Source organism: Lygodium microphyllum, chromosome 24 (genome assembly GCF_053477565.2).
Source record: "Lygodium microphyllum isolate KBCC chromosome 24, Lygodium_microphyllum_v1.1.10, whole genome shotgun sequence".
NCBI classification, from domain to species: Eukaryota; Viridiplantae; Streptophyta; class Polypodiopsida; order Schizaeales; family Lygodiaceae; genus Lygodium; species Lygodium microphyllum.
This window is the reverse complement of record NC_141158.1, coordinates 61,118,410-61,137,063: the sequence shown is the minus strand read 5'-3', so window position 1 is coordinate 61,137,063 and position 18,654 is coordinate 61,118,410.

Below are 18,654 nucleotides of genomic sequence, written 5' to 3'. Positions count from 1 at the left end.
TTAAGCATGGCATAAACATCCCTTTTTTGTTTCCTCTCCGTCTTTGGTACCAATCCCAAAGCCTTCTCCACCAAGGCTGGGTCTAAGCAGACCTGTACCTGCTTTGCATTTTCTCCTCTGCCCACCGTCACAGTACCACATTCTTGATCTAGGTTGTATGTTCTGAGGAATTCCATGCACTTCAGGTGGTCCGGCTCCTGGAGAACTTTTCAAGATACCTCGTGAGGTTGCATTGTTCAACCACCCTCCTGGCTGCTTCCTCTTGGCCACCACAACTTCTATGTTGTGGATGGTTCGAAATTTGAGCTGGCTGAAGGCGTAGTTCTCTAGATGGATGCGGTATTGCTCCCTTTCCTCGTTTGTGAATGGGAGTCAATGGGTGCGGTCTTGCTGCGACATTTTATGCTCTTGCCATAAACGTAACTTTCATTAGTACTTTCCACATATTAATTCCCTGATCGCTGGAAAAGAAAAACTCTATGCTTTTTGAATGAATTCATTAAGAAGCCATGTAGATTTTCCTTTTTAGACTTGGACTTTTTGCCCTTTACTTCAAAGTTTTCTTGCCCATTTTCCTACCCCATCCGTTTTTTCATAATACATGTTTATGCTTTTCACTGATTTTATTTATCCCCTTTGATTCATTTCTCATCTGATTCATTTCACCTTACCACCTTACCCCCTCCCCTTCCATCTTGAGAAGAATCCTTCCTAGGATTGAGGGTCAAAAGGTTAAGAGATTTTGGCATGTTGGGGTAGGAGTTACTTGTGAGGGAGCCAAGTATAGAAATTTGGATTGTATTCCAATTGAGCTGCGCGGTCCAAATCAAAGGATTGAATTCCCACGTGCGTGATGTATGTGAGAACATCTGTGAGAAAGTCACTAGAGTCAACACATCTAGAAATGTGTAGCTCTTCCTCGGTCAACAAGCGATCAAGGTAGGGGTGTCCTTTGAGGCGTTCTTCCATGGGTCGGCCTCGAAGAGTGGTTAACACTCTATACGAGGTGGGCGCGATGTAAGTGGGATCATACTCTGTTATTTTGATGGTGTGGTGTTGCTCAGCGTTGGTCATTATGCGACATCCTTCAACTTCCCATTGCAACTTAAGAGCATACCACTGCCTCAAGAAAGGTGATCCAGTCTCAGGGAGTTGTGATAACTCCGCGATTTCTTGGTCAGTGATAGCAGAACTCGTTCATGGATCATATGACGTGATAAGCTGCTGTTTGATGGCTTGCTCCTTGGAGATTTCGCTCTTAATCAATTCAGCAGGCGGAGGGAGAAGCTTTTGCGAACGCGAATTCAAAGGTTTCCCAAGAGCAAGGCATATTTTGCACTTTACTTGGCAAAGGGTTCTTCTAATAGACCTAGGTCCAAGCAGTCGTAGCTTAGTGCGAGTAACATGAAAGTGTCATCTAGTCGTTTAATACAATCCATGACATCATCCCTGATGTCCTCAACGAGGTCAATGGCTAGCGTTAGAAAGGATTTTCATTCATAGGAGGGTGTAAGGCCAATAGGTGGTCGAGGTTTGACAGAACAAGAGCTTTTGACAACAAAGATGGGTGGTTGGGAGGGTTTGTGAGTTTGTGGTTGGGCCGCTTGGATGTTAAGTGGATTAGAAGTAGCCACGATGAATGGAGCTGCTGCATTGAGGTTGGAGTTGGGGAGGCGGATTGACTTTGGCGGGTGATGACTTTTGTGACGGAGCATGCGGTTCGGGCTAGTAGGCTTGTGGGACTCTCTTGGGCCTACGCGTGGATGAGGCGGATGGTTGTGGTTCAGGAGAGCACTATGGCTTGTGGTTTTGAGGGTTTATGGGACGCGGTTTGATCAAGCTTGAGGGCGGTGTATGAATGGTACCTTTGGCCGTGTGGGCCTTAGGGATCCATAGCCAGGTATTTCCCTCGTAGTAGCCTTGCACACGTAAGAGGGCTTTAGGGACCCATCGTTGCTTGATCATGCGACTCTTTCTGTGACTGCGTCTTGGCCTCCTAGGGCTAGAGTTTTTGGTCTACGAGGATAAGAGTGTCGACTCCTAGGCGGTGGTTGCGGCTATTTAGGCTTCCATTGAAATCTAGGCTGTTGAGCCAGATGTTTTGCTACTGTGGGTTGTGATTCCTGAATGCTGGGAGGTGGCGGCTACGTACTACCCCCCGCCATAGATTTGGCCCTTACTGAAAGCTGTGACAATGTGAACGTTGCCTATTGCGAGGTGGATGTGCTGCGACTCATAATCAACATTGCAGTGAGTTTGGTTTTTGAAAGTGCGCCCTAGCAGCGACTCCGTGGCTGCGGCTTTTGCATTTGGCAACACGTAAAAAATCATTGCGATAGTCTTGGACTCGATAGAAACAGCTACTTTGCACTTGCCAAGGAGTGTGTAGGGATGGGTCCCATATAGGCTTAATTTAGCATTCGTGGGCTGAAGTGGTGGTCTGCCAAGTTTAGTCCAATGATCGTGAGTTAGGACATTGAAGTCTGCTCATCAATCAAAGCGTTGAAAGCGCAGATTTGTTTTGCAGTGACTGTTATATGGAGGTATGCGGGCTCTATGGCTTCCTCATCATCGTCATCAATCTCAGTGATTGTGGCCACTCGTACTTTGATAGGCGGTTCTAACATCGGTGGCTTGTGCAAAGGATGGGTGGGAGGGTAGTACTTCTTGACACAACTGCCATTGAAGAAGCTTGTTCCCTCACCGTCTAAGGTTTCGAGTTCGACATTGCCTGTGCGGCTGATTGCACGAACTTGCATGAACTTTGAAGGGTCCAAGGCCTCAAAATTTCATTTCCTGTTTATGTCCCTTAACGGAGTAGAGGAGTACTAAGTCGCCCTATTCAAAGTTGCGCTGCTTGACATGCTTGTCAAACCAACTCTTGCGACGGGCCTTCTCGCATATAAGTGCATGGGTGGCTAGAAGACAGTTCTCTGATAGGCGTTCAAGCTCGACTAGGCGTTGCGTTCATGCCTCCTTTCCTTCCCATCATTCTTGAAGGGCTATTCTCAAGCTAGGAACAAAGAATTATAAGGGTAGGATTGCTTTTGTTCCATACGTCAACCTGAACGGGGTTTGACCAACAGTCGTTTTATAAGTTGTACAGTAAGCCCACAAAGCTACCATAAGCTTGTTGTCCCAATCGCTGCGTGAGGCTGAGACTACTTTGGTCAGGACATTGACGGTAATCTTATTCGTGGATTCTGCCTGGCCATTCGCCTGAGGGTAGTATGGCGATGATTTGCGATGGATAATGAGAAAGGTGGACAGGAGATGCGCTATCACTTCGTTGATGAAGTGCGTGCCCTGGTCACTGACCAGTTTGATGGGGCAGCCAAATCGTGCGATCACTTGCTCCCATAAGAACTTGGCAGTCATCCTAGCGTCGTTTTTACATGTGGCTCTTGCCTCTGCCCATTTCGTGAGGTAATCAGTGGCCACAATGATGTACTTGTCTTGTGAGTACTGCGCCGCAGGACTGATGGGTCCTATGAAGTCGATTCTCCATTTTTCGAAGGGTTGTCAAGCAATAATTGGGGTCAACTCCATCTGATCCTTGTGAATTGGGACTTTTGTCAGTTGGCACTCGTCACAATGCTTGACAAATTGCGTGGCATTGCAGAAAAGCGTGGGCCACCATAGTTGAGACTACAATACCTTCCGTGCTATCGTGTCTCCGCTAAAGTGTTCTCCCGCAATGCCGCTGTGTGCCTCTGAGAGCACATCGTGCATATCATCCTCACACACGCATCTACACAGCAAGACATTTTGCCCCAGCCTATAGAGTTGGCCTGCAATCAGTTGATAGGGCTGGATCTTAAGGATCAAGCGCCTAAGTCTGGCCTTTTCTATTGGTCACTTAGGTAGACCATGCTCAAGCACTTGGACTATGTCGTCCACCCAATATGGCGTTAGATCAGCCTTAAATAAATCTCTCTCGCTGGACAGGTGGAATAGATGGGCGTCGGGTAACTCATCAACGATGCCTTGTTCAGCAGTTTTCCCCGTGGGAATGCGTGACATATGGTCAGCCATGTAGTACTGTTTTCCTTTCCACACAACCATAGAGAAATCTAATTCCAAGAGCAGAAGGAGCCATCGAGCTATGTGTCCTGACTTGCTCAAGATGCTGCACCGAACACACACAGAATGCACAAGGAGAAGCTCACTCAAGAGACAAGAAGAGAGATGGAGGCCAAAACGTTTTCTTACTGATTTCTTCTTCTTCTTCCACAAACTTTTACAATGTATACAAAGTATAGATAAGATACAACATAAAGGAAAGTGGCCTACTAAGTCAAACAATGCATACTAGTCGACTGGCGCTATAACTATGCCAGCTATAAATAGGTGTAACAACCTGAATATAATAAGTAATGAGTCAGTGGCCACGTGTGAGTCATAATGACCACTGATGTACTAAGTGTAGACGTGTGGACCCATCTAACCAGGCAGTCTATCACCAATGTCCGCATGTGTTGAGCTTGTCATCTCAACACTCCCCCTCAAGCTCAACTGCATCTCTGCAACTCCAAGTAAGCTTCGAAACTTTTGAAGCTTCTCTGTACCCAATGCCTTCATGAAGATGTCAGCTATCTGATCCTATGTGTTGACATACACCAAGTCAATCTCACCTGCTAGTACCTTCTCTCTCACAAAGTGGTAGTGTACCTCAATATGTTTTGTCCTGGCATGGAACACAGGGTTCCTAGCCAACTGTATACTGCTCATGTTGTCACAATAAATGACAACTGGACCTTCCACCTGCACATCTAAATCAGCCAATAGTTTTGTAGCCATACTACCTCACATGTTGCTACAGCAACACCTCTATACTCAGCCTCTGTACTCGACAAAGCAATTGTAGGTTGCTTTTTTCTGAACATGTATCCGCTGGTAGATCTTCTATCAGACATATTACCAGCCCAATCTGCATCTGTGTATCCAAACACCTGTACATCTGTATCTGACTCATAGAAAAGTCCATAATGTAATGTGGACTTCACATATCTCAATATGCATCTGACTGCATCCAAATGTGGCTTTCTATGTACTACTTGCATAAACTGACTCACAAGACAACATCGTAGCTCAAGTTTGGCCTTGTAATGGTCATGTAGATCAAACTCCCCACTATCCTCCTGAACATAGTAGGGTCTTCCATCTCATTCCCAACATTAGCACTCAACTTTACATTCTGCTCCAATGGGACAGAAAGTGGTTTGCATGCTGTCATACCATACTTAGACAACATATCCAAGCCATACTGTCTTTGGGACAGCCATAAACCATCATCACATCTGATCACCTCAATGCCAATGAAGTACCTTAGCTCACCTAAATCCTTCATCTCAAACTTCTTCTTCAAAAAGTCCTTGACTTCAGCAATCCCACTATCACTATCACCTGTAATAATCAAGTCATCCACATAGATGACTATGATGACCAAACCTGCATCTCCCTTTCTCACATAAAGTGAGTGATCATCATCAGAAACATAAAAGCCAATATTGACAAGATACTCTCTGATCTTGTCAGACCATGCTCTAGGTGCTTGCTTGAGCCCATAGAGCACATTCTTCAACCTGCACACATACGTGGGATGCTCTAAATCTTCATAACCTGCTGGCTGATCCATATACACTTCTTCCTGCAGATCACCATGCAAGAAGGCATTCTTCACATCCATTTGCTGCAACCTCCAACCTTTGGCTACTGCCAAAGCAATCATACATCTGACAGTTGCCATCCTAGCAACTGGACTGAAGGTTTCATCATAATCTATGCCATATGTCTGGGCATAGCCTTTTGCAACTAGCCTAGCTTTGTACCTACTAATAGAACCATCTGCATTGTGCTTAATCTTATAAATCCACTTACATCCAATAGCTTTCTTGTCCTTCGGCAATGATACTAGATCCCAAGTCTTATTGGCCTCTAATGCAGCCATCTCCTCATCCATTGCTGCATCCCAATGAGTATGACCAATAGCATCCTCAAAACAAGTGGGCTCAACATCCTCAACTAGTTTCACCATATAAGCATAATGGTGAACTGCATAACCTTCAAAACCAAATCTTTTAACAGGGTATCTCACCCTGCTAGACCTGCGTACCACTGGATCACTCAATGGAGTCTTTGCATTAACGCGTGCTCTTGGTACACGTGGAGTCCTCACTGAAGGAATGCCAAGCTCATCATCCAAGCTCTCTGAGCCATTGGAGTCTCCATCAAGAACTGCATCAATGCCTTCTTACACTTTTTTCTTTCCTTTGTCTTTACCTGAAGATGTAGAGCTACTCCTTAGTCTCCCAGACCAAGGACTACCAGATGATATCTCTAGTCCACTAAGAGTCCGCGATTCTTGCTTTTCAGCCTGCACATGAGTGTCATGATCATCATCATCATCTAATGCATCACCACTAGATGCATACCAACTGCTCATTTCATCAAAGATGACATCCCTGCTCACTCTGAACTTACATGTGACATGGTTATAACGGAGATACCCTTTCTGCTCTAAAGAGTATCCAATAAAGACACACTTTTCAGCCTTTCAATCTAGTTTCTTCCGCAACTCATCTGGCACATGAACGTATGCAACATAGCCAAATACCTTAAAGTGTGATACATCAGGCTTCTTGCTAGTAAAACATTCTTCAGGAGTCATCCCATGAACTGCAGCTGTGGGAGTTCTATTCATAATATAAACAGTAGTACGAACAGCCTCAGACAAAATTATGCTTAGGCATATTCTTTTCAGCCATCAAGGCGCGTGCAACTTCTGCAATATGCCTATTTTTCCTTTCTGCAACACCATTTTGCTGTGGCGTATACCTGCATGTGAACTGTCTCTTTATCCCATGAGACCTCAGAAAATCATTGAACTCATTCGAGAGGTACTCTCCTCCTCCATCTGACCTCAAGCACTTTACTTTCAAGCCTGTTTCTCTTTCAACTACAGCCTTGAAACTTCTAAAGTGCTCAAATGCTTCACTCTTTTCCTTCATAAAATATATCCACAGCTTTCTAGAACAATCATCAATAAATGTGACAAAGTATGAACTGCCTCCAAGAGATACATTTTGTGCAGGCCCCCAAATGTCTGTATGCACAACATCAAGGATATTTCTACTTACATCTCTGTCATGTGAAAAGGGTTGTCTTGCCTGCTTACCAAATTGACATGCTTCGCATACCTTATGAAATTCTGCAACTCTAAATGTAGGCAAACCTGTAACCAACCCTTTGAACTGCATTAATTTCAGCCTTTGTACATTTGCATGTCCAATGCATTTGTGCCAAATTTCAATATCTGCAACAACACCTTTTTCTCTAGCATACATAACAGCATTCATAGTAGGAATTCCAGCATCCAGAGTAAACATACGTCCAACTCTACTTCCCTTTGCTACCAACCTGCACTTGTCATTGAAGTCTTCTACAAAGCAGCCCTTTGCATTAAATCTGACTTGTAGCCCTTGCTCTACCATTTGACCGATTGACACCAAGTTCTTTGTAATAGATGGCACATGTAATACATCTGAAAGACTCTTTGTCTTACCATCATGCAAGGACAAGGGAACGTTTCCAATGTGTGAAATTGGGTGGCATGAATCATCACCCGTTTGCACATAACCTGCATTTTGCAAATCCTGCATCTCTCCAAACCATTCTGCATGGCTGGTCATATGATTGGATGCACCTGAATCAACATACCGAACATCATCATGTGTTCCCTTTCCTATAACATCATTCAGCATATGTTGCATAACAAACATACATTCATTTTTGTCTTCATTCTGTCGTGAAGACGATGCATAGTTTCCTTGTTGTGACTTACCATTGCGAATATCATCTTTCTTAGCATAACATTGGGCTACAATATGACCTGTTTTGCCACAGTAGTGACACACAATACCAGAGTTGTTAGAACCTCTGTTCTGCCATCCACCTCTTCCTCTAAAGCTCCCCCTGCCTCTAAAGTTACCACGACCTCCTGAAACCTGCATATCGCCAAATTGCTGATTCAATCTATTTTGCTGGTTATCACTACCACGTCCTGTACCACGGCCTCTTGAAGAGAACCTTCCACGTCCCCTTCCTGAACTGGAGTAGAAATCTTGGACCTGTTCACCACTTCTTTCAGATGTCTCACTCTACATGTTGATCTCTTCAGTGATCATAAGGGAGACCAACTCATCAAAATCTGGAAATGGCTTTCTGACATATACAGAAGTTATAAAAGACTTCCAAGCCTTTTCATTGTTAAGTCCACCCAAGGTAGATGACACAAATCATCATCATTGGGCATTGCATCAATCGCTGCCAAGGCATCTGCAATGCTTCTTACCTTCAGTGAAATACTCATTGATAGACATCTTTCCTTTCTTCAATGTATTCAACTCTTGCTTGAGTTGAATCTTTCGTGCCTTTGTATTTACAAAAAACATACTTTCAAGTATGGTCCAAGCTGCATATGAATTCTCTGCATTTCTAATGTGTCCCAGCATATTATTGTCAATTACTGCAGACAACCAATATATGAAATTTTTATCTTTTGCATTCCATTCCTTCTGTGCCTTTGTCTCTTCTGCAGTTGGAGGATCACTCACCTCTGGCTCCTTTTCTTCACCTGAAACAAACTCGTAGAGGCCTTTTCCAATAAGGAAATTCGTGACACGGAACTTCCATGAAGGGTAGTTGTTCTTGTTGAGCTTCTCAATGATGGGGCTTCCACTCTTCTCTGCCATTATCACAAAATTAATACCAAAGAGCAAGCAAATCTTCTGCAACCTTCGACCTGTAGTGCACAGCAATACACCAGACAGGCTTTATTACTGTCTGCTCAACAATGCATGCAATCTGCAACCAGTTTGTAGATAAACCTTGTGTTTACTCACTGCTAAACACCTTTGAACTTACAGATCTGAAATCTATAACCTGCACACCCACTTTCGGTCAATACATTCGAAGTCACAGTGTACCCTGAAACTGCTGTCTACAACCTTGCGGCTCTAAAACGGGGTCTAAAACGGCAATATGAGATTTTTGCTCGACCTTGCTTCCGGTGCCTCTATAGGCACTATCCAAGAGAAAGAGTGGAAGAATGGGAGAGCTTCTTACCCGTGGCTTGCTTGCTCAAACCTTGCTTCTTCTCCTTCGCTTAAGCCTTTGAAATCAGCCTCTCTTAGTGGCGCGGCTCTGATACCATGTCAAGAATCGCATGGTGGGGGGACTTGCTCAAGATGCTGCACCGAACACACACAGAATGCACAAGGAGAAGCTCACTCAAGAGACAAGAAGAGAGATGGAGGCCAAAACCTGAATAATAAGTAATGAGTCAGTGGCCATGTATGAGTCATAATGACCACCGATGTGCTAAGTGTAGACGTGTGGACCCATCTAACCAGGCGGTCCATCATCAATGTCCGCATGTGTTGAGCTTGTCATCTCAATATAGAGCACTACTTGATGGTCCACGAAAAAAATGAAGGGTGTGGCCAATAGATAATGCTGGAATTTCTTCATAGTGAACACCATGGCCAATCCCTCTCTTTCTGTTGTCGAGTAGTTCATTTCCATCTCAGTGAGTTGTCTGCTAGCAAAGCTCACTGGATAATCTAAGTTGTGCTCACCGGGTTGGCACAACACTGCCCCCATGGCAAACTTAGAAGCATCGATGTGCATGTGGAAGGTAATGGTCCAATCTGGGGCTCGTAGAATTGGTGTTGTTGTCAGAGCCTTTTTCAATTCTTTGTACGCTCATTGGCATGCCTCAGTCCACTCAAAGATAATCAACAGCTTGTACAATGGTTTGGCGATCAGCACATAGTTTAGTACAAACCGCCGATAGTACCCTGTATGGCCTAAGAAGCATTGAACTCCCTTGTAATTAATTGGGGGTGGAAGGTCAACAATAACCTTGACCTTCGAGAAGTCAGTGGCAATTCTGTTCTTCGACACCACGTGTCCTAAGATGCATCCGTGCTTTACCCAAAACTGGCACTTCAAGGGGTTCAAGGAGAGACGATATAAGCGACACCATTCAAAGACTGCGCGGAGTTTGTCTAAGTGTTCGATCCAGGTCGAATGGACACACAGGTCATCGACAAAGACTTCTAACTCCTTATGAAGCATGTCCTTAAAGATGGTGCACATGAGGCGTTGGAAAGTGGCAGGGGCGTTAGTCAACCCAAAGGGCATGACTATGTAAGCAAAGACGCCCCACTCAGTGGCGAAGGCGGTCTCCGCAGGATGCACTTGCACCTGGTTGTACCCTAAGAAGCCGTCCAGAAAAATGTAGGCTTCCTTGCCTGCCACCCTCTCAAGCATGTGCTCGGTGTACGGCAACGGATAGTTGTCCCTCTTCGTAGCAGCGTTCACCTTCTTGTAATTGACACATACTCGGATTTTTCCATTCTTTTTCATCATGATGACTATGGGTGATACCCAGTCTGTGTGCTCAATTTCGTAAATGAATCCTGCTCTCATCAACTTGTCAATTTCCTCTTTGACAGCATGAGCGTGTTTTGGATTCATAGGATATGGTTGCTGCTTGACCGGCATTGTGTCTAGCATCATGGGTATGTTGTGAGTCACGACACTCGGATCTACTCCCTTGAGCTCTTCCAAGGACAAGGTGAATATGTCTATGTACTCTCGCAAGAGAGCGACAAGACTCATTTCTTCTTCCTCAGTCAAGTAGTCGGCAATGAAGTCTGGTTGGGGTGTTTCCCCTTCCTGGGCAAGATTCACCTCCTTGACCTTGGCTGGTGCCTCAATTGGTTCGTTGGTTTGTCCTTGACGTTTGGCACCTAACAGCACTACCACCCTATCCCCTTTTTTGAATTTTGTGAAGCACTTAGGGAGGTCTTGCGGTTTTTGATGTTCTTCCATTCGTGCATCCCTGGGTTGTTTTACCTTTTCCTGCCTTAACCGTCTACGCCTCAGGTGGATGGGTAGGTCCCCCTTCGTGCGTTTAGTTGTGGTCGGCCTAGGGATTTCTGGATCACTGTCCGAACTAACCTCCGACTCAAAGTCAAACTCCCCGTCTTCGCTAGAAGAGGTAGTCTCCCCTGGTGGGCGTAGTTTAGATGGTGATTCTGTCCTAAGGATTGGTGTCGTCCCTGGCTGGGCTAAGCATGCTCGCTCAAGGTCTATGGCTCCTACGTGTTCCAACCAAGCGTGGTCACATTTCATGCGCATGACCCCTCGCTCTATCCCAAAGATATTTCTTTTCTGCGGCTTGGAGCCTACTTGTATTTGCTCTATTTCTTGTCCTTCAGTGTCGTATTCTATGGTATCTACTTCACCCTCTGTTCCATCACTGAAGGATTGGTAGTCTTCATATTCGTCGTTAGAATCCCCTTTATCAGACTGCTCGTCATCTCCTAGGGCTTGGTACACCTCTTGTCATTGGTCAGGGAGTAGGGCCTAGTTATACATGAGGTTTAAGTCATGCACTCTGGTCCATTGCCACTTGCATTCACCTAAGAGATCCTAGAGTGGTTTGAAGATTGCAGCTTAGTTGCCAGCTAACTTGTCTGTCAAGTATTCCAACATCTCATGGTTGTTAGTTGGGACTTAGAAGTTGACAGGCCTAGGCTCTCCCCGAAGGGTTCATGCCATCATGTAGACTGATACGGAGAGTGTGTTGCTAGGTTTGCCAATCGTTTTCATGGTTTGCTCATACGCCTCATGGTCTGAGAATGGCAGGTCGATTGTAGCAAGGTCATGCATCCAATCCCGTTCATCCTCTGGGCATGGGATATAATTGGTCAAGGGCCCATAGGACTCCTTGACCTGAGTGTTACCCTTGAGCATAGCAGAGATGGCGTCTAGGTCAACTGGTGAGGTCTTCCAAGTATCCATCTCTATTCTTACGGCATCCGTTCTGTTGCCAAGGAAGATCAAGCCGTTACCCCAATCTTCGACGACTCTAGCGTTGTGCATCCAGGGTGGGCCTAATAGGATATCGTAGTCCACTCCCTTCATGAATATAAAGTCAACAGAGAACCAGACGCCTGCAATCTTTACTGGCCAATTCTTAAGTACCCAGAATGGCTTTACTCTCATACCGTTTGCTAGTGTGACATTAAATCTAGCAGTTTTGACAGGCAGTTTCCCCAAGTCTGAAGCATCGCATGGCTAAGCACACTAACCCCAGCTCCCATGTCTACGATTCCCTTTCTTGTTGTGTCGCATAGGACTAGGACCGGTAAGACTACATGCATCTTAGAACCTTCCCAGAAGGCATTGATGTGCAAGGATTTAGGTGCAAAGTGTAGTGTCAAACTCGGTATTTGTGTTTCTGCGTCATGGTCTTGAGGGTCTGCCGTGACTTGCTCTCGTGACCCTTCGACCCACTGCTTAAGATCTTGCCATAGGGTAGGATACTGCCTAAGCAGGCTAAGTGTTACAAGGGTAGTCATTAGCGTGGTTAGGAGATCATTGGATACTCGTCTTTCCCCTAACCTAGATTGTCCTGGCCAATGGTCGCGATTGATCTGCGGCTCTGTAGCATCAAGGTTTGGTCTTAGTGGCACTGCTTGTGACGCGGTTGCTTCTGTCGACTTAGGTTGAGGCGGTGATATTGGCCTGCTTACGCTGGAGAGATCATCAATCTCATCCTCTATGATGGGCTCAGCATCCTTGAGATGCTCTTGAGCCTCCTTCACCCATTCCTTCACCTTTTCTATGGCCTCTAATTGTCGCTTCGGATGCGGGTATTCCCCTACCTTAGTGCTTCCCTTTTCGGCCATCTTAGGGGCTGAAGTCTCTGCCTCTGCATCTGAAACCTTCTTTCTAGCATGCAGAGTTGTAGCACTCTCGGTTTTTAGTGTGACTTTAGCTTTGGAACTCTTCGTTTTCCGCCTGCGGCTTTTCTTCCCTATCGAGGCTATGTCAAGGTTGCTAGGTCATGGTAGAGAGATACTGGCTTGCTTCATTTGGGCTTGGGTCATGACCCGCAATGGGATAGGCGTGGCCTCCCCATTGAGGTTTTCGACACCAAACAGCCCCGATGGGACAGATGGTACATTGGCTAAGCTAGAAGATGGCTTTCTCTTTGGGCAATCTACGAAGAGATGGGTGATTCTGCACTCTTCGCGCCTTTGGTCAGTCTTGTCTCTGTTTTGCTGCTCTCTTTCAGGGCAGCGTGATGAGACATGACCGGGGTGACCACAAGTCCAACAAGTGACTGGATCCTGCGTCTGCCCTCCTAGGACTCTACCTTGTCCTCTTCCTAACACCATCACCAGCACGGGTCGATAGTCCATGAGGATAACGTTGCCCTCGTTGTCATGCGAGACGTAAGGGTATATATAGGTTTCTTCCTCACTTGGCTCTTCCACGTAGTGGACTGGAGCATCGCTTGGTGGATGGGTCACGTAAGGACCAGGCAGTCTAGGGATACCCGTAGGATTTATTTCCATCCTAGGAACAGCTGGCTTCATATCGTTAGGCCAATGGGGCTCCCCTTCCAAGGAATGGCTGTGGCCTATTTGCTAGGTAAGGCTGGCCATAGGGTTGCGAGTACGGAAGTCTTCTTGGTAATCTACATTGTGCGACATCATGGCCAAACCTACCGTAGTTAGCATAAGGTCTTGACCTAGGGTCTTGACACTCGGCCGGTAAGTGGTTTCCGCCACAGTACACACATTGGACGTGCGGGCACGTTGGTCGTCTCAACATGTCTTGCAACTTGGCTAATTCCAACTTGACATCAGCCAAGCCTTGGTCTGTCTCAGTGGCCTTCCCCTTATCTTGGGATGATGGGATTGATCGCTCACTAGAGGCTGATGCTCTCTCTGAGCCTCGTGAGTTGGTCTCCTCTACGTTCGAGCCCCTGGAGCTCCACTCTTTTAGCTGATCATCGACTCTGATGGCTTCCTCAAACACTCTAGCCACCGAGTCTTGCTGCAAGCTTGAATTGCCTGCCAAAACCTATATAACTCCTTGTCTCGAATTCTGTTGATGAATACAGTCGAAATTGCTCTTTCAGTAGGTCACTTGCCCAGAGGGATTCTCTTGAAGAGACTCCTCACATGGGTTATGTAATCACGGATGTCCTCCTTCTCTTTCTACTTGACATTCATCAAGCGTACTAGTAGGTTATTGGAGTATCCGGGCTCGACGAATCTCTTGACAAAGAGATCCTTGAGGTCATTGAAGTTGGCTTGCTCTACAACATCTAGGCTTGTATACCACGTCCTACCCTTGCCACCTAGGCAAAGCTCGAACGCTTGTGAGCGTTGAGTTAGGTTGTTGAGGCCGTTGGCTTCGCAGACTTGCTCAAACTACTCAACAAAGCTGTATGGGTCGTCATGGGGTTGGTACTTGTCGAGTTTCTTGGCAACGATCGGTATTTTGGACTAGCCCTTTGAGCCTTGGTTCGCCCCTAGTTCTGCGAGCAGTGATGTCGCTAGTGCCGCGGCACTTTGTTCTGTAGCCGTGTTATCTAGTAGTTGCTTCATGAGAAGCTCACTCAATGTCAAGTCCCTCTCTAGGGCCCTCTCATGATTTGTTCGATTCCTACCTACTAAGTTTAATACTCCCTGCACCTCGCGCAACTCCGCACTTTACCTTTGGCTTCTAGCTTGCTGATCCCTATTGTACTTGGCCATGCTTTGCAATACTTTGCGGGCTAGCTTTCTTTCCTCTTCTAGATCTGCGATGATAGCGTCTACAGTCCTACCACGGTGCTCATACCAGGCGTGTGCGTAGTAACTGCTTACCAACTACTGAATAGCATCTGGGAAGACGTTCAAATCGAGTTCCTCATTAGACCAGCGGTCTGAGCTTTCCTCTGCCATTGTCGAGTTGTCTTGCCCCACCAAGCTGTCGATCAGGTTCAGTAGACTTGTCAAATCCACGTCGTTGGTGCCCCTTGCTTGGTCCTAATCTGCACTTTGATGGTTTGTCTATGTCTTGGGTCCTCTCCTATTGATGGGTTCCTTGAGTGGTTTATCTAGGTAAGTTCCTTTAGTTATTGAATACAAACCTCAATTTATGATCACTCAGTGCGTGTGTCGTTTCTCGTGCACTTGTGCTCAATCAGGCTTTCAGTTTTCTTAAGTGTACTTCAAGTGCAGAAATTCAATGTGAGTGCAGCAAGCAATTTCTCAGCGTCTTATGCACTCTCGCTTGTTTCGGGCCTGATAGGCTTGAAAATCAATTTTCTGGCCGTTTTGTCAGGGTTTAGGGTTTTCTCGTATGTCGCCTTATTCGTTTTATGTCAAATCAGGTTTTACAGCTCAGCGGTTTGTGTCTAAGTCCTTGGGTCTTGCAACTGCCCACTTCTAGCTACCAAGTGGCTGCACGCTATGATTTCTCCTATTACATGTGCCAGAATCAAGTTCTGAGCGCCGAAGGGTTTCGACAGTTTGCGCTGTTGCATATTTGCCGGGTCAGGTCCAATTTCTAAAAAAGTTGATAAAAAGTTGCACTCGAACTAACTGGTTCGAATTGTAGGGTTTGAGTAGGTCACTTGGATGGGCCGAGGCACAGGGCCGAGGGCCAAATTTCAGGGTTAGACTCGGACAATTTTGATTCGGATGGCCGAATGGCAAATTCGGACAAGGTGATTCAGACGGGCCGAATGGCACTTGGGCCGAGGGCCGAATTTGAGGCTCGGACGGGTCGTTCGGACGGGCCAAGGCTGTGCCACGTGGAAAAAAGTTTTGATTCGGATGGCCGAATGGGTTGACTCGGATGGTTTGCCTCGGTCGGGCCGAGTGGACCGAGTTTCAGGGGCCGAGGGCCGATTCTGGGACTCGGCCCAGGAAAAACCACTCGGATCGGCCGAATGTGGCACGCGTAACCCACACGAACACGATTTTGATCATTTCACTAGATGTAGGCAAGCACCATGGCCATGCACTTTCAGATCCTAACTAGGGGAGTAGAGGGAGAGATTCATATACTTGAATGGGCCAGTAAGTGCATCGGTGATACGATCGAATCGATGCGGGTTGGAGCTCTCTATCTCTCTCTCTCTCTCTCTCTCTCTCTCTCTCTCTCTCTCGCTAAAATGGCTCAAATGAGCTCTCCCTTGGCCTCCTGGCTCCTATACCCCTTCCCAAGTGTGGCGTTGATACCCCCAATCACTCACTTGCCAATCTTAGGCATCACTAGCAAGCATTTTACCCATTTTTGCATGATTTTTTCCCTGTTTTGCCCTGTTTTGAAACAGTAAACCCCACCCTTCTCTAGTTCGATTTCCTAATTCTAACCTACACTAAATGCAACAAAAATCGAAGGCAAAAAACTGAAATAGATTCTCCATGCTTTCCAATCATCAAACAACCAAAATATCCCAAAATACATCAAACAACCAAAATATCCCAAAATACTTGTTTTGAAGATCAAAAACACCCAAACTTCCTACCTATCTCAAGCTCCGTTTCGGGGATGAATCCCCTGCTTCGATGCTCGATATGAGGCGCGCAAGTACTCAAACTTGAATCCGTTGGTCCCGGCAACAGAACCAAAATGTGGGGGAGCTTTTGGTCAACTGCCAAGACCAACGAACCGCCTATTGTTTCAAGCATTCCAAGTGAGCTCTAATGGCTATCTCTCACCTAGTCGACACGTCGTCCATCTTACGAATGTAGTGAGCATACCTTGATGCCGATGTGAGTAGCCTCCTCCCTCGCACACCATGGTAGCTCTACGATTCTTGATGCTAGCTCAAGCATCCCCAAGCCTCCTCCATCTCCAAGGTCCATCCTCCATAGCCGTGCGCGCGAGAAAAGAGTAGAGAAGAGAAGAGAAGAAGAGAAGAGGAGATGGTAAAGAGCTTCACCCTCTTGATCCCTCACTCCCACACACTCACTCCCTCACACTCTCACACTTCCTCTCTCAAGAGCACACACAAGCAAGAAGAAGAGAAGAAGAGAAGAAGAAGAGAGCTCTTGTTAGCCACACACCAAAGAATGAGTTTCCATTCACTTTTTGAACTTTATATACAAATCCTAAAATCCCATGGGCACCCATCCCTTTTTTAGATGACCGACCATTGTGGCAAGGTCCTTTTTCCATTTCTCTCTTCTATCCTTATGCCTCTAGCCTATGCCCATCTAATATTTTACAATTGGCACATGAGGGAGCCTCGCGCTCTTTTACAAGAGTTTTCCGAGTTTTTTGAGGCACGTTTCATTTAAAATCGTGCCTTTGGTCTCGGCTTAGCCTTTAGAGGTCGCATGCGTGTCTTTGCTCTTCTTCCATGCTTTTTCCTTCATTTTTTGCCAGTTTCTGCCATCTCAACTTGGGGTTAACAATCTATGAGGAGATTATAAGGGTTATATCGATTGATGGAGTCATGGTTGTAGGATGCTCTGTTAAGAAACATAGGATCTAGAGCATGGCAAAGGTGGAAGCTATGGAGGATGGAAGATGAAGACCAAACTCATGATGACATAGATAAAGACTAAGAGACAATGACCAAGACTAGGACTTAACAATTAGCAAGACAATAAACTGAAAAGAGAAAGCATCATGATATTGCATTCAACATCATATGAAAAAGTGGTAATCAAGTACAATGCTTTATAGTTGTTGGATGGGTAGTAGTCTCTCTCTCTGTGCCTATGGAATAAAGTAGCTTGCATATCCTTAGCCTAAACTGTCTCATACAAAGAGGCTACAGTAGGTGTGATTGCAAATATCTCAACACCCCTCCTCAATCACAACCAGAAAGTATAAAGTGTATAGAGGCTTTAGTGAGAGCAACACCTGCAAAGTGTGGGCACACCATAAACATGGCAAAACACTAGAGGCTATCACAGAAAAGGCTAAGTGTGGATAACACAAACATGGTGGACATCCAGATGTTGTAACAAGGGCCTCACAAAGTGTACAGAGGTTGTAGTACAAGGCTACATGAGGAGTTTACAGACTTATGACAAGAGCATTTTGGGCTAGGCAATACAAGACTAAGAAAAGTCAATAAAAATTGGGTCAAGGACCGATAGGCCCTTTTAGTTTTCAGCATTTCCTTTGACATAGATCTTCAATTCATTGCAGTTCTTCTTGTCGATGTAGTCCAACTTGCTCTTTTTGATCTTGTACTTGTTCTTCACTTTGCTCTTTTGGTTCTCTTCTTCTAGGTCCTCTTGGTCTACTTTTTCATTAACTTTGCTTGCAACAATTGCTTCAATCTTCATGTTCATGTCCCCCTCAAGCAAAGGTATCATCTTTGAGGCAACAAAAATGACTTCAATCTCTTGCACTATCCCCAAGGTAGTAGAAATGTCTTCAAGTTCTTCAAATAAACTCATTGATTGTACTTTAAGACAAGTAGATTCAACCATCCCTGCAAGTAGCATAAGGACATTTCTATGTAATGCAAATGAGCAACAGGAGCCATGTTACTTTTCAAAGAAGATATCCATTTAAAATTCTTCATGCTTGGCACTCTCATTAGTGTGGATCAACTTAAAAAGGCTATGAGTAACCAGCAATGAGATGATCCTGAATATGTCAAAGGACACAAGATAGTAGTGTGAAGGCATACTTTGTATGTAGTATCAATAGATACTATGATGATTGTTGCTTGCACTCTTATTGAACTTGAGGGCTTCTATTCTCCCAAATCCAAATCTTCTCTTGAAGTTGAGCTTGCTAAACCTTCAGATCTGAATGGTAGAGGCT